At 39.0% G+C, this 25553-nt stretch overlaps 1 long non-coding RNA gene across 1 annotated transcript in view; it reads left to right on the top strand.

Annotated features, from left to right (window-relative positions):
• Window positions 1–6435: 6435 nt before the first annotated feature.
• Window positions 6436–25553, top strand: part of LOC120318083 — a 93527-nt gene continuing 74409 nt past the window's right edge. Inside the window, exon 1 of the long non-coding RNA XR_005559404.1 lies at window positions 6436–6652. This is a non-coding gene — a long non-coding RNA (uncharacterized LOC120318083). The remainder of the gene's footprint in view (window positions 6653–25553) is intronic.

The following is a 25553-nucleotide window of genomic DNA, read 5'->3' as shown; positions in this document are numbered from 1 at the left end:
TGGGGGGAAACACAAAGATGCCTATCCCTGTTTGGAATGCCTTATGTAGCTACTTTGAATGTTAAAGTTGTATGTGGTGGTTACTGAAGAAGTTGCTACCATCTTTTTTACCAGGATAATTTTCAAGATCTTCTGGATCAAGTACATAATTGTGATTTAATTTTTCAGCATTATAATATTATATAAGCTATGTCATTTATTGCTCAATTTATTGAAGGCATTGCATTGATGATAATATGACAATGACTGTAACCTATATCAATCTTCCCCAGTCTAATATCCTTCCAGTAATGCAGCAGGTTCCCAGAAAGGAGGGAACTCATTCTAAAGAGTAGGCTGAGACAAGAGACAGCGCAGTCTGGAGCTGGATTGTGGAAAGACGAAGAGATTTAGGCAGGGCTTTTTTTTCTCATAGAATGCCCAGAACGGAGTTCTGGCACCTTTTTTGGATGGAACCTTGTAGGGTAGGCAAGGCGGGTTGTATGACATGTGTGAGTTCCGGCACTTTTTTTTTTTTTTTTTTTTTTAAGAAAAAAAGCACTGGATTTAGGATAGCCATTCCCTAAAACCTTCCAGGTTATGTCCATTAGGGTAGAGTGACAAGATTTTTTCTATATCGTGTAAGCAAATAAAGAACTGGCTAGATTGTATTATATTGTTCTTAGGCTGGGTCAGACATGAGGTTCATAGACCAATGAGGGCTACTTTAATTACAGTATAAGCCAGTGGTAGTCAACCTGGTCCCTACCGCCCACTAGTGGGCGTTCCAGCTTTCATGGTGGGCGGTAGGGGTTTTGTCCGATACTGAAGCATTTTCCTTTTTTTTAATTTAATTGACTTTAAAAAAAAATTACATAGCATTATTTAAAAACATTTTCATTAGGTTTTCATAAAATTCCCCGTGACAATTTAAATTTCTGAAAGTATACTATTTGTATTGCCCGCGCATAAGTTTAGTTCACGTTATGTAAGTGAAACTAAATGGCACTATAGTGCGACCGCAAACAAAAGAGCCTCGTCTCAGAATAGCTCGCACATCTCCCCCCCACACCACCCAGCTGTAACAGACAAGCAGAGCTGGTAGCCGGCACCCCCCAAACCCAATCCACGATGCGCGAGAGGCATGCGCAGATGACGATACACGGCGCAGGCTCTTTTGTTTGCGGTCGCACTGGTCAGTACGCAGTTAGATTTGTGAGAGTGAGCACTTGCCTACAGCTTCAAACAAAATATTGTGAGTCCATGTCTCAAAAAAAGAAATACGCTCGTGGCTATTTGCCAGAGTATCTGAAGATGGGTTTCATAGAATCTGTTGTAAATAAACAACACCCAATGTGTTTATTGTGTCATAAAACATTATCCAATGAGGCAATGAAGCCAAGTCGATTGCGAGAACATCTTTCTACAAAGCATCCAAATGATAAGGACAAGCCCATTGAATATTTTCAGGAAATATATAAAAAAATTCAAAATCGTTCAACAATCGTTGCATCATTTAAGAAACAACATGCAGCGAACGAAGATGGATTAATTACCACTTATCGCATTTCACAATTAATTGCAAAAAGTGGTAAAAGCTATAATATTGGAGAAACTGTAATAATACCCTCTATAAAAGAATTTATCTCAACAGTAATGCATCAGGATATACCTGAAATTTTAAAAACGTTGCCCCTAAGCGATAGCACAGTAAAGCGACAAATTGAAGAAATGGCAGTTAATGTTGAAAAAAAACTGATAAGTATTCTCCAAAACTTTTCATTTTCCATGCAATTGGACGAGTCTACCATTGCAGATAATAATGCTTTATTAATGGCATATGTACGTTATTTTGATGAAAACAATACATTACGAGAAGAAATGTTATTCGCAATAAATCTCATTATAGACACAAGAGGATTATACTGTGAAATCATACTTTACAAAAAATAATACAAATAATATTTGAATAATATTGTTGCATGCGCTACTGATGGAGCACCATCAATGGTAGGTCGCTATTGTGGATTTGTTGCTTATTTGAAGGAAGAAGTGCCAAATGTTTTATGTATTCATTGTGTGGTGCACAGACAACATCTTGTAGGAAAATATCTAAGTACAAGTCTCCATTCATCATTAACTATAATAATTTGAGCCATAAACAAGATCAAATCCAATGCAAACAATGATAGAATATTTTGTCAGCTTTGCCAGGACAATAATGTAGATTTTATTACATTACTTTTGCACACACAGAAGTTTGTTGGCTGTTAAAGGGTACATTTTTGGCTTGTTTTGTAGCATTATATGATAGTGTCATACATTTTTTTGAAAGTAATAATGAAACCAATCTGTGTGAACAGTTAAAAACAGTAAAGAATGATGCTTTTTATTTGGCAGATATTTTCAAGAGATTTCATGATGTCAATTTGCAGCTTCAAGGAGCTAATAAAACTCTTATAGGTTGCCAAAGTATTGTGTCATTATTTATTGACAAACTTGAACTACTTAGTTATAATCTATTGAAGAGAGAATTTCATCAGTTTCCTGAATTATCATCTATAAAAGATGATGTAACTCCAGAGGATATTGACAGATTCAGTAGCCTCCTCAACGAACTTAAATTGGACATGGAAAAACAATTTGAAGATATTTTGAAATTGAAGGTATATGACTGGATGAAAAATCCTTTTACTGCAAATATTGAAGAGGCTGATACAACTTGCCAAGAAGAACTGTTAGAAATTAGATATGATAAGAAAGTAAACATAAATTCGATAGTGGTGGATATGAAAATCTATGGCGGACTGTGTTGTTTGGCGACCCCCGTGAAATGGTCATTCGACCCCAAATGGGGTCCCGACCCACAGGTTGAGAACCGCTGATTTATACTGTTATAACTATGTATCCATAGTTCTATTACATCAGTGGTTCTCAACCTGTGGGTTGGGACCCCATTTGAGCTCGAACGACCATTTCACGGGGGTCGCCAAACAACGCAGTCCGCCATTTTCCCCCTTTTCCTTAGCTGTGCTACTCCCTTTTATTCTATTGGTTTTTGAAAGCCAATAGAATAGACTCTCTTGAATAGAGTCTAATTCTATTGGCTTTCAAAAGCCAATAGGAATTGTCCAGGCTGTCTCTGCCCTGCTGAGCCCGACAAAAGTCCCATTCTGCAAATGGTGCTGCAAGTTGTCTGCAGCGAAGGCGAGCTGTCTGGAAGTTTCCACCCCTCCCTGCTGAGCAACTACTAAAAATGTAAGTAAAAGAGGGCTAGGGGTGGGAGGTGGGAGGCCGGCAGGCGCAGGGAGGGTTGCTGGCGTGCGTGGGGCCTGGTGGGTGCCTTACCTCCCTTAGGCTGGGCCAGCTGGTGGCCCAGCCGGTGGTTGGCCTGCGCCATCTCTGCCGCTTGCCAGCTACGCCTCGGCTGGCGCAGGGGGTGGCACCACGCATGCGCGGCACTCTCAGGCAGGGAAAGTCCTCGACTTACGACCGGTTGGGTGGTCTTCGACTTACGACCGGTTGGGTAGTCCTCGACTTACGACCGGTTGGGGGTTGCGGCATTAAAAAGGTTGAGAACCACTGTATTACATTCTATTACAAACCATAAATGTAACTACCATGCTCCCCTTATGCTACTAAACTGATCAATCACCTAAATGCTTTTGCAATCTGAACAAAATTTGACTGCATCCAAAATCAGCCTCCGATTATTTGTATTTTGCAATATAGTCATTTCCCCAGCAGAATTTTACATTGATGTTCAAGAAATCCAGTACTCTATACCATTTCCGATACAGTATTACCTTTTCTGATGAACAACAAAATGCAGAGCATACACACTAAAATTTTAGGGAATGTATGGATACACTTATGGAGAGGCTGCGATCTGCTGCATAAGAATTACGTAAGAATAATTCTGCTGGATCTAATCAAAATTGAGCACCCTATTTTCCACAGTAGCTAACAAGATGTAGTATTGATGGGAAATTGGCTAGCAGATGTGATCCAGGGCATGTCCCACTTATGCTAACCATGATAGTAAAGGCAATACTGAATTATCACAATTATATACCTTTATTGTAATGAATTGGCCTAACTCCTTTTAAAGCTGTCCAAGTTGCAGCCATCACAATTTGCTTAAATGTATATTGCATCTTGAATTTCCTTCTCTATATTGTGAAAAGTGGATCTTCCCACGACCTAGCTTAACTCTCTAAGACTTACATTTTAGTGCTGCTTTGAGTTGGTTGGCCCTAGGGAATTTTCCAACTATCATGGCAGGCATGTGAGTAGTGTTCAGTCTTATCTGTTCCATCTTATTTGTCCGAACGTATCCAAGCTGTTCTGTTGGTGCCCAGGCTGTTTCTATAGTGAGATGTCCTGTATTTATTTTTAAATCATTCAGTGATCTTCCAAATTTGCATCTATGTTAGCACATGTTAGCAAACAGGGCTCCTAGTCTTTCAGTTACACATTTTATGGCTATATCTTTACCTTCTTCTCTTTCTTCCAGCTAATAGTATGTCATGATATGCCAAAGATGCTTTTTCATGAGGTAGCTAGACTTTCTTGTTTTTCTTTGAAGACATTTAGCTTCTCATCCAAGAAGCTTCTTCAGCTCTGACTGGATGGTAGGGAAATGGAAGGATTTATACTCCTGACCACTACCTGACCAATACCTATTTTACATACAATGAAGGTTTCTGCAGACAAAAACACAGCTGCGCTATGTGTCCCCCATTGTGGCCAATCTCTACATGGAAGAGGGAGAAACCAAAGCCCTAAACTCTTTCACAGGAATTCTACCCACTCACTGGAATAGGTATGTGGACGATACTTGAGTCAAGATCAAAGCACAGGGATTCGAAGCGTTCAACAAACACATCAACACTGTGGACAGATACATCATATTCACATGGGAAGATGTTAAGGAAAATAATCTGGCCTTCCTGAACTGTGCAGTACATATTAAGGAAGACAGAAGCCTTAGCATTAAAGTTTACAGACACCCCCCCCATGGATCAATATTTACATTTTGATTCTCACACCCACTGGAGCACAAAATGGGAGTTATCAGAACCCCAAACCACCAAGCTGAAGGCCTGCCTACCAACAAAGATGGAAAGAAAAAGAACAAAAACATACCAAGGAAGTCCTCAGAATATGAGGCTATCCCAAGTGGGCCTTCATCAAATACCAAAAAAGACCCAGCAGGAGCTCCTCCATAACAGACAAAGAAGAAAACAATAAACGAAGCAACACTGTCATTCCATACATTGCAGAAATATCGGAAAAGCTCAGTAGGATCTGCAGCCAACACAACACATGTGCGTACTTCAAACCCATGAATACACTAAGGCAGAAGCTTGTCCATCCCAAGGATAAAACACCCAGACACAAACTGAGCAACATGGTATATGTAATACAATGCAGTGAGCCATGTGCAAATCTGTACATTGGGGAAACAAAACAACCACTTCATAAACGCATGGCACAACATAGGAGAACAAACCCATCAGGACAAGACTCAGCAGTCCATCAGTATGTAAAAGACAAACACCACTCTTACAAAGACAGCAAAGTCCACATTTTGGACAGAGAGGACCGCTGGTTTGAAAGAGGGGTCAAAGAGGCCATCTATGTCAAAATTGAACAGTCCTCTCTCAACAGAGGGGGAGGGATACAACAGCTTCTATCTCCAATCTATAACACAATCCTTTCAGCAGTTCCATTTGCACTACAGGTGACCCTGATGACACAGATAAACCTCCAGGTGGCCTCAACCAATCTCTAAAATAATGCAAATGTCTAGCTGTCTGCAAGAAGTATAAATCCTTCCATTCCCACCATCCAGTCAGAGGTGAAGACGTTTCTTGGATGAGAAACGAAATGTCTTCAAAGAAAAACAAGAAAGTCCAGTTGCTTCGTGAAAAAACATCTTTGGGATAACTAGGACCTGGATGCCTGAGAATCTCCATAGACATTTATGTCATAATATGTTTGCTTACTCATAAGCTGCACATTATCAACAAACATGTCCTGATTTTCAGCTCAGAATGTGAGACCAAAGAATAAACATTAAAATGCTTTACTATACAGTATCTTTGATTACATGAAAAAAAATGAAGACTGCTTGTTAACTAAAAAGGATAGTAGTGAGTATGGAGGAGGGAGGGGAGAAGTAACAGATGAAGCCATTCTTAACCATCTTTACAGACTGTTGGAAGAACTTCTGGAATCTGTATCAGTGATTTAAAAAAAATGGGCTAGTTGTTTAATAACTCTGAGAACATGCACTTTCTACAGTATGTGTGTGTTCGAGACAGAGATGAAACGAATCACTGGGTGTTATGTAAAGAGAACAGGAAGGAGACATTATGCTGTTGTTGTATAACTCAATTTTCCAAGAACATTGCATTAGTCAGATGTCAGTTAAATAAAGATAGGGTGGAATATAGAATTTAGCTTTGTTATATTATGAAAGGGCGCGGTTATTTAATAACAGACTTAATTTTATGGGAGAAGCTGATTATCTCTTGAAAGCTTTTGATCTCTACAAGTACTTTCAGTGCTGCAAAACATGAGAATAGAGAGAGATTTCCACAACAGTTGTCTTCCCCACGATTTTTTTAGCTGCTTTTCATAAGTCTCCCTGAACTGGAAGCAAAAGGTAAGATTAACAAAAGAAATGATATCTTGTGTGTATGTTGGTGGGAGTTAGGAATAATACCCATTCAATTTACCAGAAGAGATACCTCAACAGAAAGTCAGGACATATTTTCAGAGCACCATGACATGGTATAACGGTCCTAAGTTACAGGATAGAAAATTCCAATTGAATGTTATGAAGGTATTCTCAGAGATAGGGCAGTTTAATAGGGAGTCAATTTAGATTATGGACTTCCCTTTGCTGGATGTATTCAAGCAGAGGCAGCATAGCCATACTGTATATCATAAATGCTTTGAGTTCTTTTTCTATACTACAGGTAGTGCTCGACTTACAACCATTTGTTTAGTGACCATTTAAAGTTACAATGGTATTAAAAAAGTGACTTATGGCCATTTTTCAAACTTAGGGCCGTTGCAACACCCCCATGGTTTTATGATCAAAATTCAAGTACTTGGCAATTAGTCCATATTTATGACTACTGCAGTGTTCCAGGGTCATGTGATCACCTTTTGCAACCTTCTGATAAGCCAAGTCAATGGGGAAACTAGATTCAGTTAGCAACCTTGTTACTCACTTAAGAACTGCAGTGATTCACTTAACAACTGTGGCAAGAAAGTCATAAAATGGGCAAAATGCATTTAACAACTCTTTCACTTAGCAACCAAAGTTTTGTGTTTAATTGTGGTCGTAAGTCAAGAACTACCGTATTTTTCTGTCTATAAGATGCACCCTTGTATAAGACACTCTGGCATGCAAGTTTCTCCGCGTTGAACAGCTGAGCCGGCAAATCTGGAAGTTCGGCCAGCCGACGATCTTGCCCCCTCCCTTCTCCCGTTAGTGGCAAGCCCACAGGGCCTTGGCACCTGCACCAGGTGGCATGGCAACCCACACAGGCATGCCCTGGGCTGTGGAGGTTACCATTATTTTTCCGTGTATAAGACGCTGCACTTGTATAAGACGCACCTAAGTTTTGAACAGGTTGTTTGCAGGAAAAAATAGCGTCTTATACATGGAAAAACATGGTACTTGTACTAGGCAGTAGAATTTGAAGGCTAATATGGTCCTTTCAACTCTAAGAGTCTAAATCATATCTGTTATTTTATATAAGAAAGAAATACATGCATATAGCCTTTTTTTAAAAAAAGCTTAGGACTGAAAAGGGAATAGAAAGTGAATGTTGTTTGTCTGGAGCTTTACGGCTTTTTCCTCTAATTACATTGTTCTTTCTGCATAGTATTTCCATTTATGAAATAGTGACAATAAGGGGAAAAGTTTGGTTTCACTATAGTTGGATTTCCACACTGCAGTTATATACTGTAAGTTCAGGAAGTTTCAGGAAGTACGCCATACGTCTTGTGTCCCTTGGTGGTCTAGTGGCTAGAACTACGATAATGAAGATAATAATACTTTATAAGAGTTCTGTCTCTATTCACAAAAGGCTCATTACTTCTGCCATGCTAATTTCTTCTGCCATACCAGTTCCTAAAGTTTTATTTTAAAAGAGTTAGGAAAGGTCATTTTTGTATTTGGAATATTATTATTTTATTAAATTTGAAAATTGACCGTCAGCCTTAACCCATTGCACTAGGTTTTGATTTTTGTCTTGCTAGGTACTAATCCTTTCATTTTTTTATTTTTTATTATATGCTTTTCATGGACTCATAATATTCAATATTATGATGCACTCTCACCGTCATTGTCTGATACAGTGCAAAACTGTAATGAATTAAAAGCAAGAAAGAGCGGAATCCATCTTTTCTAGAAAAGGCAGAAGTTATATTTATGTTCTGATTGGTCACCTTCCCTAACTTGCTGAACTCCAGATGAATTGAACTACAATTCCTATAATCGTCATCTCTCTTCTATAAATAAGGCATAGAACAATTAGATATTAGGGTGGCCTACAAAGTATCCTGAAGGAGAAGAAAAATTCTAATATTAGTTTGAACATTCAGAATGGGACTCAAAATGTCAAGGGGCAATATATGACATCAATGGAGGAAATTTGCAGTTATAATTTTTTTGTTATAAAAAAAAATTAGATGACATATATCAATTTTGACACCACAAATGGTTTTGTGCTTTCAGAGTTTAGAAGAACAACCATTTTCTCAGTATTTGATGTAAAGAGACATCAACACCTTCCACATATAATGTAGACAGTCTATAGCAGGGGTGACGTGTTGCGACATATCACGACTTGTATGCCTGGCAATGGGGTGGGTGCGGTTTTGCTATGATGCCTCCAGCCCACCAGCCAGCAGTTTGACACTCCTGGTCTATTTTCCATTTTAAGACTGACTTTAAATTAGAGATATACTGTAAATGCCGGCGTATAAGGCGATTTCCGCAAGCGCTGAAATCGGCGCCAAAGACGGGGGTCGTCTTATACGCCGAGTCATCTTATACGCCGGAAATACTGGTAGTTTCCGCTGTATAAGACGATGTTCTAGGAATGCGGCCCGGCGATAAAGACGGGGGTCGTCTTATACGCCAGGTCGCCTTGTACGCCGGCATATGCGGTACTGTATTCTGTAGACTTAACTTAGTTTAGAGATTGGCTTCTTCCCCATGCCTTTTCTTTTTGCTAACATCTTGCCTGAGGAATGCTTCTAGAGAGGTCAAAAGAAAGTTTGCACATTCCATTTCCATTAAAGCCAATAGTCCAGGACTCAAAGTCATTCTGCCTTGGAGAGAATCTGAGCATGTTTCTTCCCATCCTCATTCAAAATCTGACAACACCCAGGTCAGCACTTCTACTGCATTTTTGTTATGAGGCCAAAATATATAACTGGATATCATCAGCATAATGAAGATACCTGATCCTATGCTGACAGTTGACCTCTCCTGTCGTTTCATGCAGTTACTGGAAAAGTGGAATACTAGAGTGTAGTGGTGCACAGAACAGACATCTCTAAGTAGATCTCTCTTTCCTCTCCACTTTAGACTAGTTCTGACTTCTTAGGAGAAAAGAGAGCCATCAAAGGCTGCTGCCATCACTCCAATCCTTTGATCCAAAAGGATACTATGGCTGATGGTATGACACCATTGAAAGATCAAGGAGGACAACTTTTAGCTTGAATCTGAGTGAATTTGTCTGCCAAAAGTCATGAGAATTTTTCACAATGGGATTCTTCCACATCTTCCTCATCCCTACAGGGAATAGGTTGCCTTAAAAAGGGTCACTGGGCATACAGTAATTCAACAGAGGTAATAAAAATGGCAAAATATTTTCTTTTTGTCACCTAAGTCCCATGGCATAGATTCAAACACACACTTATACCACTGAACAGTAAGATTCCTCCAATAGCATTCTAGATGCCTCCTCTGCTTAGTAGTAAGATCTAATCACCACCAGCTTTCTGGAAATGAATTTTCCAGAAGAAGAAACGGTTCTTAGAAAATTATCTGACTATAACTGGATTGATGCATCTGGAAAAAAAAATAACATGAACTTTCCTGGAACATCCTGTTTCTATTACACTGAAGTTTGCACACAAATATCTAGAACTGTTGAACTTGACCAAATATTGCCAATTCTTTTCCACTTATAAAAGTACTTCTCAAACTTTACTGTTCCTAGCCAGAGGTTTCTCCAAAAACAAAGGAAACAATTAATACAAAAATTGAATTATAAGTTGCCTAGAGTCATTGACTAAGATGAGCAGCTATAGAAAACAAACAAACAAATACATAAATAAATTATCTTTTTCCTGACATTATGTTGCCAAAGTTTAGGAAACATTATGAAATGTTTATAGGAACTGCTGAAATATGTTTTTCTATTTGTTTATATAATCTGTCTTGTTTGCAGTTTCTACTATGTTTATTGTGGAGGCTAAAGAAGCTTCTAGATTAGTATTAAATATTTAGCCCTAAGGATTTCCAGTTACATAGTACAGATTTTTAAATACAATGAACTGATTGCATATGAACAATTGTGTTGCTGCTTTCAAAGAAAGTACACTTGCTACTGTGTTACAACTGCATATGCATATGCAGTTCATAATTACATTAGACCAGTCCTGCTGATTCAGGTCAAGAATCATTTTAATCTGGCAGAATCACTTCTATCCACATACTCTTAAAAACCCCTCTAAGTCTAGAACAGGGGTGTCAAACTCATTTTCATTGAGGGCTGCATCAGCATTGCGGTTGCCCTTGGGTGGCCAGGTGGGCATGGCCTACTGGGTGGGCGTGGCCAGATCTACATCGTTCGCGTCAAGGGTGCCTGTGGGGGCCTGGGCAGGAGTGAGATAGATGTTCGGTCTCTGGCAGAAAGGGGTGGGACCAGGGCAAGAGCCAAGTCATGGTCCACTGGAGGAGCCTCACTGTGAGGAGAGCGCCCCGCTGCCTGCCGAAACCAGGCAGGCTGGGACCTGGGTGGCCTCGCACTTCTTTTTGGATTTGCACTGCCTGGCTCAGCCTCTCGGCGCTATGAGAGAGCACCCCGCTGCCTACCAAAATCTCTCCCCCGAAGCCCATCAAGCTGGATATGTGAAGTAGGCCAGGGCTATTTGCTGGCCATTGTGCATTTCATCATTCCTCACAAAGGGTGACACCTCCCTAGCATGCACCCAGGAGGCGGGGCTGATGCAGCCGGGGCTGATTCCTCACTGTTTCCAGATGGCCTTGTGGAGCTAAGACTGAATGCGTTTCAGCATAGATGGCCACCACAAAATTGTACATGGATGGCCTGGGCCAGGGTCAAGGCAGCAGGGGCTGTTTCATCACTGTTTCCAGGATGGCTTCGCGGGCCACATGAAACCACTTTGCGGGCCGCATCCGGCCCCTGGGCCTTGTGTTTGACATGTCTGGTCTAGAAGATCGGTTAAGGCAGGATTTAACTTTGCAAAATTCATACATGTTTCCTTTTATGAAGTTTGTTCTTCATGTGCTTATTTTTTCTTTATTACAATTTCAACAATTTGCTTGGAATAGATGCTAATGTTTCAACCCTACAATTTTTTAAATGTGCCATATTAGCTACATTCCAGTGTCTGGTACTCAATCTGATTTGAGGAACATATTACATGTTTCTACTAAGAGGCCAACAATTTCATACAGTGCAGTTCAAGAAAAAGCTTTGTTGAAGAAAGGCAATGAATACAGATTTTGTATAATACTCCTACAGAGTATCTTACACAATTTTTTTCTGGAATCCCTCTTGGGCAGTATGACATTTGGACCAATTTAGGCACCACTATGAAAGTCAATATTAGTTACTGAAAACCCAAAGTACAAATAATTGTTTCTGCCAGAACACCATTTCCGATTGCATCATAAAAACTCTAAAACTGCCAGAGAAAAAATTAAGAGCAAAACAAAGTATTAAAGAATTAATTCCCGGAAAGAGCTTGATTCCATATACTTCACCATATAATTAACCAGGAACATTTGCACTTGAGTAGCCACCATTGCTCCAAAATTAAATTAAAACATAATAACATTAAATGACCTGCAAATGAGGATACTGCCTCATCAAGAAAGTGAGGAATGTCTAGGAATCTTCCTATTTCCATTACTCATAATTTAACTTAATCCTGCATGATTGGGCAGCCAGAAATTTCACATTACAATCATGGTAAAAACAGAAGGCAACATTTAAACTTTTTTCTATTGGTAGTAATCAGGATGTGTTTATATAAGGCCTCTTTGTCATATTAAACTATCTTTTAATCAGTCTTTACTTATTCATTAAATATTGCATTGTTTGCTTTCAGAATGGCAATGTTGGTATATTCTTAGTTTATATTTGTTTTGCCTCAGTAAAGACAAATCTGATACATTATGGCTGGGAAACAGTATCAATACTATTATTTTGCCAAAATTTACAAAAATTTTAGCAAAATAATAGTATTGATACTGTTTCCCAGCCATAATACATTCATTTTGTTTACAGTAAAAATTTTCTTCACTTCCTATTCTGGAACATTGTTTTGTCTGTCTGTCTGTCTGTCTATCTATTATCTATATATCTAATTTTTGCCATTATAGACTGTTACAAGCAGAAGACAAGACAACTGTGGATCAACTTTAGAGTGAGTGATTAGCAATCTTGAGACTACCATAATTTCAATTCCCATTTTTAGCTTCTATAGTTGGGAATTCTGGGGATTACAGTATGGCCAAGCTATGTTGTGGAAGAGTAACTTAAATTCTATCATACCAAACCTGTTCAATAACCAAACCATTTTCTATAAGAAAACTGCCTATAAAATAATAGTGAAACAATTTTTTTACCATTGTAAGTTGCAATCTATCCTCTTCTAAAGAGCTTCTAACACATTATAAACAATAACAACTTCATTCAATAATGGTTAATTTCACTGTATTTTCTATAATGGTACTCATAAGATTTCCAGGACTAAAGGAATGAAATATGTTTAGCACTTGGGTTTAATTAACAGGGTTTTTACCATGAAATACTTTTTTTTGTAAAATCCGTACATGCAAGTATAAAATGCATTATAAGTGTAACATGCAAATACATAAAAAAGCAATTTGGCAAATAAAAATATTATATCCTTATTCATATTTATTTATGTAAAACATTTATATAGCTGCTCATCTTATACCAAACTCTTAATATATAATGAAAAGTTATTATATGTGTGACATTACCTTTCATTTCATACATGGCATTCCTGTATCATTTTACAATGTTTACGCTGTTCTCTATTCTGCTTAAGAACATCTAATGAGTTCTTAGTTAAAACAAAATTTGCATTCTTGAAGGTAGTAACTCATATCTGTAATCAGTGTGGGATCTAATTTAGGTATATAACATAGAGCAGAGTTCCCCAATCTTTCTGGCTTTGCAGACCAGGGGGGAGGGGGGAGAGGGGATGGTTCCACGTGAGCGGTGGACAAGCGCACTCATGTACATGGAGTGTGCGCATACGTGCTTACCCACCACTTCCGTGGCCCAGTTCCAAATGGCTCAAGGCCTGGTAATGGGTTATGGCCCAGGGGTTAGGGACCCCTGACAGAGTAAGCAAGAGCTAACCATATTGATGGTTCAGACTGGACAGCCACTTGTCTGAAATGGTATAAGGTCTCCTGCTTGAGCAGGGGGTTGGACTAGAAGACTTCCAAGGTCCCTTCCATTTCTATTCTGAACTGAATTAAATTTTGCAATAATTTTCACTAAGGATGGCAGTGCTAATAATATTAATGGGTGGAAATTATGAGAAGTATACTTTGGCTAATTAAGAAATTAGGATATGTTTTCTAATGGTAAGAATTCTTTCTACAGTATAACTGTTTACTGAGTGGGTGGGTTGTATCTGAACTGAAAATGTTTAAGCAAATGGACAATAATTTTTCAGGAATGCAGCTTGTCTCCAAGTTCTCATGGTGCTATGGTGTATCTCATTGATATAAAATGTGGTATTTTCCAGAGTATAACTATAGCACTCTTTAACAAATGTTTCCAGTAGTTTCATTTTTTTCTTCTGTTCAATTCTTGGAGATTTCTGGACAAGTCCTGCAGTTTTCTTGACATGGTTTTTCAGAAGCCGTGGCCTCCTTCCTAGGACTGAGAGAAAATGACTAGCCCAAGATCCCCCAGATGGCTTTGACCCTCAAGTGGGAGTAGAAATCATGGTCTCCTGATTTCTAGCTTAACCATTATACCAAACTGGCTCTCGATTTAGCATCATTAATAAGTTTAGAAGATGTCTTCTTCAAATTGAAATTGACTTTCTATGACTTCATGATCACATTTCTCTCATTTTCTTGTAGCAGTATAAAAATATCTGCCATTGTTTTCTTCCAGAATTTTTCTTTGACTTTCTAGTCTAGACTTTAACCCAAATATTCCTGGCTGTCTCTCATTTAAGTATAAACTTGGCCTAACTCAACTTTATTTTGGGGATATTTTGGGGCTATAAAAGTGCTTTCATTTAACAAGATAGCACTATTAAAAACTTGCAAATATTTTTCTCTTGTAACTATGGAACATACAATTCTTTTTGCTGAAATATATTCAGCCACTTCTTTATAGGCTTTCAGGGCAAATGAAATACAGATAATCCTCAATTTACAACAGTTTGTTTAGTTTAAAAGTGCTTAGTTTCACTGAAAAAAGTGACTTATTACTGTTTTTCACATTTATGACAGTTGTAGTATCCCATGGTCATGTAAGCAAATATTTATATTTGCTCTATCAAGGGATTTATAAATATGTTGGGTAAAGCATATAGATTTAATTATAAAATAGGGAAAATAACCAGGGCAAGGTTTGAAAAAATGTTTCTATTGATAGATGAAAAATTTCAAAAATTAAGGTTTTAAAATGCACGATTCTGCTGCATTTTATTTAATATATACATTAATGAATAATATCCTTTAGAGATTAAGTATTTCTAGATTTTAAGTATTGCTGATTTCAAGTTGTTCTAAGACATGCAACCTATATCTCAATTTCATTAAATGCTCTTGTATTCTGAGAAATATGTACCTTCCTCTTTAAGTCAAGGAGAAGTCTTTACCACTCAAGAAGAAATGACAGAAATGCCTCAGTGAAGACATAATTGATAAAGTTGAATAGTTACTGAGGGCAACAGCCTCAGAATTTGTATTGTGATGTATTTAGAGATTTCTTTGTCATTAGCTTTGTTTTAGTTACATACCTAGGAATATAGCTAAAGGGTAGGTAAAACATGAATGCAACTTTTTCAATTCAGTTCAATTCAGAATAGAGATGGAAGGACTGTTGGAAGTCTTCTAATCCAACCCCCTGCTCAAGCAGAAGACCCTATACCAGGGGTCTTCAAACTTGGCCCTTTTATGACTTGTGGACTTCAACTCCCAGAATTCCTCAGCCAGGCAAGGGAGTTGAAGTCCACAAGTCTTAAAAGGGTCAAGTTTGAAGACCCTTGCCCTATACCATTTCAGAAAAGTAGTTGTCGTCTCTTCTTAAAAACCTCCAGTGATGAAACACCCACAACTTCTGAAGTCCAGTTGGTCAATTGTTCTCACTGTTAGGAATGTTTTTTTTAATTTCAGGTTGCTTCTCTCCTTGATTAGTTTTCATCCATTGTTTTTTGTCCTGTCCTCTGGTGCTAGGCAAAATAAGTTGACACCCTCTTCCTTGTGGCAGCCACTCAAATATTGGAATAGTGCTATCATGTCACCACTAATCCTTTTTTTCTAGATTAGCTATACCCAGTTCCCGCAACTGTTCATCATATGTTTTAGTCTCCAGCCCTTTAACAAAATTAATGGCACAACAAAATTACATTTAATTTTTCTCAGTACATATATGTCATAGTTAAATAGATTTTGTGTATTTAATGCAGATCCAGAAATAGCTGATGTATTACATTTATTTTTCTTTCAAATGCTTCCTTGTTTCATCAGCAGAGCCAATACAAAAACATATGAGAAGCTGTGGCGTGAATAAAAATTTGTTGGAGCATTCTGATAGCTGGGTGCTTTCACTTTGACATCTTGATTGTTACTATTAGGGATACTTTTGCTTTGTTCATTCTATTTGATGTTTTTTTTTTATTGATCAATGACCAAAATAAAGTTTTGGTCTGTCTATGGAGTGCTATTTATAGTTATGCATGAAAAAAAGCTGTCCATATGATTAGTATTCAATTTTACCAGTTTGCATTTGAATCACCTGGTGACATTACTGCAGTAAGAATCTGCATTTGTTCCATCTGGGTCTAAGAGGCACAAATTAAATTGTGTTGGACCATGGTAGCTTTGTTTTGCTGATTACAAACTTTTAAAAAATCACTACACTTTTAATGGATGGGATTGTGCAGGAATAGGGATTTCTGTTACATGGCATGTAATTAGCTTTGTGCAACACATTTCTACTAAGTAAATCTGATAGATACCTGTAACTATCCTGCAATTATAAAACCATGTAATTATAAAGTCAAAACATAAATTATATAGAATTATAGAATTGGAAGGTGTCATTTATGCCAATATCCCTCCTCAATGAAACATCCCAAAAGCACAGCCCCACAATGAACACATCCATTAAAAGGCAGCCAACTAATTCCCCCTAGTAATAAATTCCACTATATGCTGCTCTTACACTGTGGACATTTTTCTTAACATTAAACTGGAATCTGCCTTTATGTAACTTGAGACCATTATTTATTTAGGCAAGAAAAACCAAATGCACAGCTATAGTATAGATCAGGGGTGTCAAACTGCTGGCCCATGGGCCGGATGCGCCCACCCCATTGCCAGCAATGGAAAAAGTCGTGATATGTCACAACATGTGACATGACGTTGCGAGTTTGACACCCCTGGTATAGGTGGTACCTTGCTCAATAGTAGCAACTGTGAGAGGGATCTTGGAATCCTAGTGGACAATCACTTAAATATGAGTCAGCAGTGTGCCGTAGCTGCCAAAAAAGCCAACACAGTGCTAGGCTGCATTAACATAGGGATAGAATCAAGATCACGTAAAGTGTTAATACCACTTTACAATGCCTTGGTAAGGCCACACTTGGAATATTGCATCCAGTTTTGGTCACCACAATGTAAAAAATATGTTGAGACTCTAGAAAGACTACAGAGAAATGCAACAAAGATAATTAGGGGACTGGAGACTAAAATATATAAGGAATGGTTGCTGGAATTGGGTATGTCTAGTTTAATGAAGAGAAGGACGAAGGGGGACATGATAGCAGTGTTCCAATATCTCAGGGGCTGCCACAAAGAAGAGGGAGTCAAGCTATTCTCCAAAGCACCTGAAGGCAGGACAAGAAGCAACGGATGGAACTAACCAAAGAAAGAAGCAACCTAGAACTAAGGAGAAATTTCCTGACAGTTAGAACAATTAATCAGTGGAACAACCTGCCTCCAGAAGCTGTGAATGCTCCAGCACTGGAAGTTTTTAAGAAGAGACTGGGCAGCCATTTGTCTGAAATGGTGTAGGGTTTCCTGGCTGAGCAGGGGGTTGGACTAGATGATGTCCAAAGTCCCTTCCAACTTTATTATTGTTGTTTTTGTTATTATTATTATTATTATGTGTCCTTACTTTTGGGGTGTGTCAGGCTGGAATAATCTCTGTAGTATTACTTCAGGTACTAAAGAAAAGTGCCATCATATTGTCTTCATTTGTCTTTCCACAAGGTAAATATACCATACTTTCCGGCGTATGACTTTCTAAAGCGTTGAAATCGGCACCGAAGTCGGGGGTCGTCTTATACGCCGAGTCGTCTTATACGATGGAAATTACGGTAGTTTCTGGCTTATAAGACGACTTTCTAGGCATGCAACTCGGCGCTGAAGTCGGGGGTTGTCTTATACGCTGGGTCGCCCTATATGCCGGAAAATATGGTATCTAAGGAAGTCCATGGTAAACTGAGATTTTATTAAAATGATAAAAAGTGTATTGTCATATATTTTCATGCAATCTTGCAGTCTAAATATAAGAGGAAGAGCTTGTGTCATGACACCACAATGTATGTTTTGAATGCTCCTTGCGTGAGTATGCATGATTCATGTAGAAATAGTTCATAATTTGCAACATTTCTTGTGGTTTTCTCAGAAACTGAAATACCCACATGTAATTAGGTGCCCCAAATCTCTAGAACCGGAACAGCATATAAACAGATGAAATTGCCTCTATACATAAGACACATTCTTCCATAGCGTAGTACATTCTCATGTTAGGAAAGGAAGGAGTCCGATTATGGCATGCAATTATGGTGCAATTATATGGGGGGGGGGGAATTTGCATCACAACATCCCTGTATGTGTGTCATCGTTCTGCTACTGTTGTTTCTGTATGACTCACAGCTTGAGTGAACTCACCATGAGGCTCAGGTTTATATGTAAATATATGTATAAATATGGAATTTGTATAATTTTACAGAAATAATAATAATAAATGTTGGAAGGGACCTTGGAGGTCATCTAGTCCAACCCTCTGCTCAGGCAGCTAACCCTATACCATTTTAGACAAATGGCTGTCCAGTCTCTTCTTAAAAACTTCCAGTGTTGGAGCATTCACAGCTTCTGGAGGCAGGTTGTTCCACTGATTAATTGTTCTAACTGTCAGGAAATTTCTCCTTAGTTCTAGGTTGCTTCTTTCTTTGGTTAGTTCCATCCGTTGCTTCTTGTCCTGCCTTCAGGTGCTTTGGAGAATAGCTTGACTCCCTCTTCTTTGTGGCAGCCCCTGAGATAATGGAACACTGCTATCATGTCCCCCCTCGTCCTTCTCTTCATTAAACTAGACATAACCAATTCCAGCAACCATTCCTTATGTTTTAGTCTCCAGTCCCCTAATTATCTTTGTTGCTCTTCTCTGTAGTCTTTCTAGAGTCTCAACATCTTTTTTACATTGTGGTGACCAAAACTGGATGCAGTATTCCAAGTGTGGCCTTACCAAGGCATTGTAAAGCGGAATTAACACTTTACGTGATCTTGATTCTATCCGTATGTTAATGCAGCCTAGCACTGTGTTGGCTTTTTTGGCAGCTATGGCACACTGCTGGCTCATATTTAAATGATTGTCCACTAGGACTCCAAGATCCCTCTCACAGTTGCTACTATTGAGCAAGGTACCACCTATACTGTTCAGGAATTCTGGGTATTGAAGTTCACAAGTCATTAAAGAGCCAAGGTTGCCTACCCCGACCTATACTTTATCTGTGCATTTGGTTTTTCTTGCCTAAATGTAGAACCTTACTTTTTTCACCATTGAATTTCATTTTGTTAGATAACACCCAATGTTCATGTCTGTCAAGATCTTTCTGTATCTTAAGCCTATCTGGAGTGTTGGCTATTCCTGCCAGCTGGTGTTGTCTGTAAATTTGATGAGTTCCCCATCTATCCCTTTGTCCAAATCATTGATGAAGATGTTGAAGAGCACTGGGCCCAGAACTTACTTGAACACAGCTCTTCCTAGTAATATCCTTCATCTTCTTTTACAATTCAGCATCTTTTCTTTTCACAATTTTCAACTTCATAAAAAATTATATTGACAATACAGGCTGATTTATAAAGACCAAAGTAGCAACAGAAATTGAAAGTTAATAAAAGATGGAAAATACCATTTTGATAAACACATTATAAGATAATTTTCCACTGAGAGCCTAATCTAGGCTACAAACACATTGTGGTTAATATTGCAATTGTAATTTTTTCCACATAGGTTTAGCTATGACATGACATTTATATAGGACTGTGCCGTTAGTAAAAAATATATTTTTATGCAGAAGTTTTCAATTTCAACCCTTAGCATCTGTAGGCTGGGGAAAATCTGTCTACTGCCACTTTATATATAAAAAAAATCCAACTTAGTGCCTTATAAATAAGTTAAGACTATGTCTCCCAGGATTCTTATCTATTTGCCATGTTAATTCAGAATTTTAATTGCAACTATACTTCCCCTAAGAAACTGGAGGAGGCTAGCACAGCTCATACCAAGCATAGGTTGGACAACTTAGTTCAGAGGTCCCCAACCTTTGGGGCACCAGGAACTGGTTTTGTCAAGATTTTTCCATGGACCTGAGAGTGCATGGTTTTATGTGCTGCCTGCATCTCGCAGATGGGGCTTTGCTTGTTTATACAGACTGGTTGCTGGCATGCCCAGTACTAGTCTTCATTTAGCAACCACAACTGGGACCACCACTACAGTGATATTACCTAGAGTAGGTGGATAATGAAATGTCTGCAAGCAAACAACCAAATTCGGAGAGCACCAAGGACTCCCTATTTTTCCTCTAGCACCTCAAGGAAGGCCACATACTATTTCCTCCTTCCGTTTTCTTCAGACAACAGCCCTGTAAGGAAGCTTTGAATGCAGAGATGGCTCCAAATTATCCAGGGTGTTTTTATAGATGGTGGATTTAAACTCGAGGTAGGATCTTAAACCAAGCAATAGTATTATACCTCAGGTTAAGAATCGCTGCAAACTTGGATGAGGTACGCGTGTGAATGACTGCTTTCTCCTTCCGCCATTTTAAAATCCTTCGTTTTGTTCCTCCTCATTCCCGCTTTTATTATTTAAGTTTACTTTAAATTGTGTGTATGGGGTGGGGTTGCGGGGGAAAAGCTAGAGATACAATGCACAGACAACATTATTGGCCCCGCCCTTTCGTTGAGCTCTGAGGGGAACGTACTGCATTTGCGTGCAAGCTCTAAGATTAATGCCGTTCTTGGCTGAGCAGAGGTCGCCACCCGAGTTCACCTTTTCTTGAGCTTGGCAGTCGAGCGGCGTCATCTATTAACCTGACAGATATTCCCTTTCCAAGTCCCGTGGCAGTTAACTCTTCCCCCCCCCCTTCTTCCTCGCCGGTTTCCCACACTTTCCCTGCGGAAAGGAGTAGGGAAATGAATCATCTGTACGCCAAGCCAGATAACCAAGCGGCTTCCCCGCCTTTCTGCCAGCGCGGCCCCTCCTCGCGCTGCCGGGATTCTCGTCTTCAGACGTTCTAAGGTCACGGCGAGAGCGCGCTTGCTTGTTGCATTCCACAGAAGGATCCAGAGGATTCCCAGAAGTGCTGCTCCAAGCCCAAGCAGCCACGCTTCCAAGAACTGGAATCGACAGCTGCTGAGTCCACAACCCTTTTCCTAGAAAAGCTGGGCCTGTAATTGCCTCGGGGAGGGCGGGCAAGGAGAAAGAGAGAGAGAGAGAGAGAGAGAGAAATCCTTGTCCCGAGCAAACGAGAGTTCACGGGCAGGGCTTCCTAATTAGAGGAAGAAAAACACTCAGAATTGCCTCTACAGTAGTATACTGTATGTGTTTCTTCCTTTTGTATTTAATTCAGACCCAAGTAAAACCAATGTCTTCCCTTTTCCTATTCAGGGTTCCATAGAAGCATGAGCGAGTAACAGTTGGTGACTCAGTCCCATAGTGGATTTTGCAAGATATTCCGCTAGTAAAGCCTTTTCAGAATTCTTTTTACTGGAGATGAGTTTTCAGAAAGAAGAACTAGTAGTGACAATGCAGTATGTGGTGATACAACTAAATATTCTTAGAGTCTGAATGTAACAGTATTATGGTCCTACACTAGAATACTCTCATATACCACTCCAATTGTGAAGAAAAGTATCATTTTATTTTTTTAATCTTTCCAATGAATCCACTGTTTTCAGCTTCTGAACGTGAACAGTTTCTCAAACTTACTTGAACTGTAACATTCTAGGTCAATAAAATAATATTTGCCTTAGCACTGGGTCAAGAAAAGGATTATAGTAGCCATCCTTTATGTGTTAAGAGATATTTTTCTCTGTTCCACTTCTAAACTTGTTTTCTAGGAAAAGTAAAATAGATTTCAGTGAAACTTATTAATTTAATTGGCTTTAAATCATAGCCTGAAAATGTTTTAAGGCATGAGGCCAACATAGATGCTTACTTAACTTTTGTAAATAATGCAAATTAGATACAGGCTGGGACAATGTTGAACAGTATCTGGGTACTTCTTGGTGCTTGGTATATTTTCTCCCCCATTTGACTTCAGCTTTTTTTTTTTTTTTAAGAACTGGGTTCATTCAAGGCGCCATACACCTATAAAACATGGATCAGTATGTTAGGTGAACATAGCCTAGATATTAGGAATTTGGGGGGTCTAAGCAGTTTTAGGGTGAGTAGACAAGGAAGGTTTGGGAATCATTCATTTGAGGAAGCCAAAAAACTGAAAATAATCCAACTTCTTTTTCTCCATTTTTTTTATTTGAAAATCTCAGTGAAATGTAATTAATGAAATGAAGGATCTGGAACTGTACTGTAACTCTACCTTGTTCTCTATGTTTTGTAGTACTGTACTAGATGATTGATGCATGGCAAAGGTGCCCACAGCAGGAATATTGTAGGCTGCTTTACTCAGATAAAATTATTAATTAGGAAGCAGTGTGGGTGAAAATCAGATGAGACATCATTTGTATAAGACATGGTTTGCTTGTAAAAAGTTCACCTTAAATGAACAGATGGTACATAAATTGTATTGATGCTATTGCTGATGCTTGTTCTGGAAGTCTAAAATTTGATTACTATTCTTCTATCTTCGCTTTTTATTTTTTCTTATGGAAAAATAAAGGTAGCTCTAGACCATAAGAGAAATAAAGATTTTTGTTCTGAAGAGAAATTATTTTAAAAAATAGAAGAATAGAATAGAGCTGGAAGGGACCTTGGAGGTCTTCTAGTCCAGCCCCTCGCTCAAGCACGAGAACCTACACCATCTCAGACAAGTGACTATCCAGTCTCTTCTTAAAAAGTGATGGAGTGCCCACAATTTCTGGAGGCAAGCTGTTCCACTAGTTAATTGTCCTCACTGTTAGAAACTTTCTCCTTAATTCCAGGTTGTTTCTATCTTTGATCAGTTTCCAACCATTGTTTCTTGCCTTGCCCTCTGGTGCTTTGGAGAATAATCTGACCTCTCTTGTCTTTGTGCTAGCCCCTCAAATACTTGAATATTGCTATCATGTCACCCTTATTTCTTCTTTTTTTAGACTAGCCCAGTGGTGGCGAACCTATGGCACGGGTGCCAGAGGCGGCACTCAGAGCCCTCTCTGTGGGCACGTGCGCCATCGCCCCAGTCCTAGGCCTTCAGCTGGGTTTTATAAAACCTTTTCACTTTAGGCCTCCGCTGCCGTGTGCAAAAAAAAAAGAGGTTCAATCAGTCAATTTCAACTTCTCACGGGGGAAAAAAAGATCTTGCAAAGTTGGAATTGATTGATTAAACTTTTTAGTCCCACCCAGTCTGCTGTTACCACCGCAGCCACGCCCACCCAATGGGCCATGCCCACCCGGCACCCGACAATGCATACGTGGGTTTTGGGTTGCAGTTTGGGCACTCGGTCTCTAAAAGGTTCGCCATCACTGGACTAGCCAAACCCAAATCCTGTAGCTGTTCTTCATATGTTTTAGTCTCCAGGCCTTTGATCATCTTAGTTGCTCTTCTCTGAATTTTTTCCAAGGTCTCAACATTTTTTTTATAGTATGGTGATCGAAATCGATTGCAGTGACCAAAATTGGTTGCAGTAGTATTAGTATTCTGCATTCTTTTTTAAGATTCAAGCTAGATACAAATCTTATGCCTTAAATACAGTATTGATACATTTGTCAGTTCATTTTTAAGTTCACTCTTCATTGTGCATATTTGTTTTGCAAGCATAGAAGTAGTAGTTATTGATCCACTAAATAACCAGAAAGGTTTTTTTGAAGGTTAAACTTATTCTTATTTTTCAGCAAAGCAACCAATTTCCCAATTCATATTTTTCCCTTTTGCCTCAGTATGCCTTAGAACAGTTTATTGATGATGTTAACCAAATAAGTCACAAATAGCCTGAGTTATGATGGTTTTCTAAAAATCGTATAATAATGTTATGAAGGGTCTCTTAGAAGAACTAAATCTTGGAACAGTATTTCATCATATTGCCAAGTTCAGCTGAAAGCCTGTGGGAACATTTGGGCAAATTTTAAGGTCAAAATGCCCCAGAACATATTACATAACTGTCATTTTTGGAAAAAAAAAAGAACACAAAATACATGTGATACAGCAAATTGGGTGAAAATAGTGGGTCCTGTGGAGATGGTTGAAAATGTAGATTACTGAATCCATTGATAACAATTTCAAAACCCAAGGTTTTGGTTTAATTTTAATTTTCCTCTGAACTTTGTAGGGTTTTTAAAAGGGTATTTATAGTTTTCTATCATTCAATAAAATCATTTGTCTGAATTTGATTTTTAGAATATATTATTATGCATTTTAGAATATACTAGTGTAAAGCATAAATATCTGAATTTAAAAAACCTTGATGCACTGCTGTTTACAGCTGTTCTGGAACCTTGAAAAGAGCTGAAAAATATGGCCATCTTATTTATTTATTTACAAATATATTAGACTGATGTAGAAAGTAAGGAGGATAACCTTCAAGGGAATATTCAGAAACTATTACTCTTAGACAAAAGGCACTGGAATATTTTTTAAGCCCAGAACAATGTAATAACATTTGGAAGTAGCTTAGGCAGATCCTTCTCTAAATCACTCAAGTATAAGAAGGAAGAAGTACAGAACAATCAGACTTGCCAGATTTTGTTACTATAGCTCAGTGATGGCAAACCTTTTAGAGACCGAGTGCCCCAAAACTGATCCCGCCCTGGCTCCGCCCCCTGCCCCCCACTCTGCTCCCCCATCACCCTCCCGTCTGCCTGCAGGGCCACTCACTGCCTCCAGGGCCCCCCCGCAGATCACCCAGGCAGCCCAGCAGCGCTATGGCAGTCACGCCCTCTGCCCACGCCCTGCAGCATTAGCTGTGCACAATGGGGTGTGGGGCAGAGTCTTGTCTACGCTGTCTGGCTGCCATGTCCTTGGCTGTGCTGCTCTGCATGGGCCACGCTCAGGGGTGACTCTCCTTCCGGGGGGTTGCTGGAGAGGAGGGGGTCACGGGGGGAGGCGAGGCTGGGGCAACGGCACGTGTGCCCACAGAGAGGGCTCCGAGCTCATTTCAATTAGAGTAGTTTTAGCCTTTGGAGTTGATTTTCTGGTCTGATCTATCTGATAGCTGGCCATCTCTGTAGAGACTCTGGGAGGCATATCTTAAAAACAAAGTTACAAAGTTACATGTGGACAGCAATAAAAATTAAAAATGGATACATATGATATGAAGTCATGCATTTAAGAGCTACTTAACATATGCAGAATGTTTAGTTCATTAGAACCAGTGTTCCTGAGTGTACTTTGAGACTATAGTCTGCAGCAGTGAAATGGATTAAGAAAATCAGTTTCATCCATACACTAGGTCCTTTTGTCCAGAAAGAGAATTTTAGTTAACATGCTATAATTTAGATTATCTAGATCTAATGAGGTTTTTTCCCATAAGAGATCTTTCTTCAGCCTCCTTAAGAGTGAGGAATTTATAACCTGGATCCAACTATACACTCCCTTCCTACTAAATATAAATAAACCCTGAG

The sequence above is a fragment of the Crotalus tigris genome, unplaced genomic scaffold, assembly GCF_016545835.1.
Source record: "Crotalus tigris isolate CLP2741 ecotype Arizona unplaced genomic scaffold, ASM1654583v1 scf7180000020033.632256, whole genome shotgun sequence".
Classification (NCBI taxonomy): domain Eukaryota; kingdom Metazoa; phylum Chordata; class Lepidosauria; order Squamata; family Viperidae; genus Crotalus; species Crotalus tigris.
Note: the sequence above shows the minus strand (reverse complement) of the source record. Positions and strands in the feature narration are given on the sequence as shown.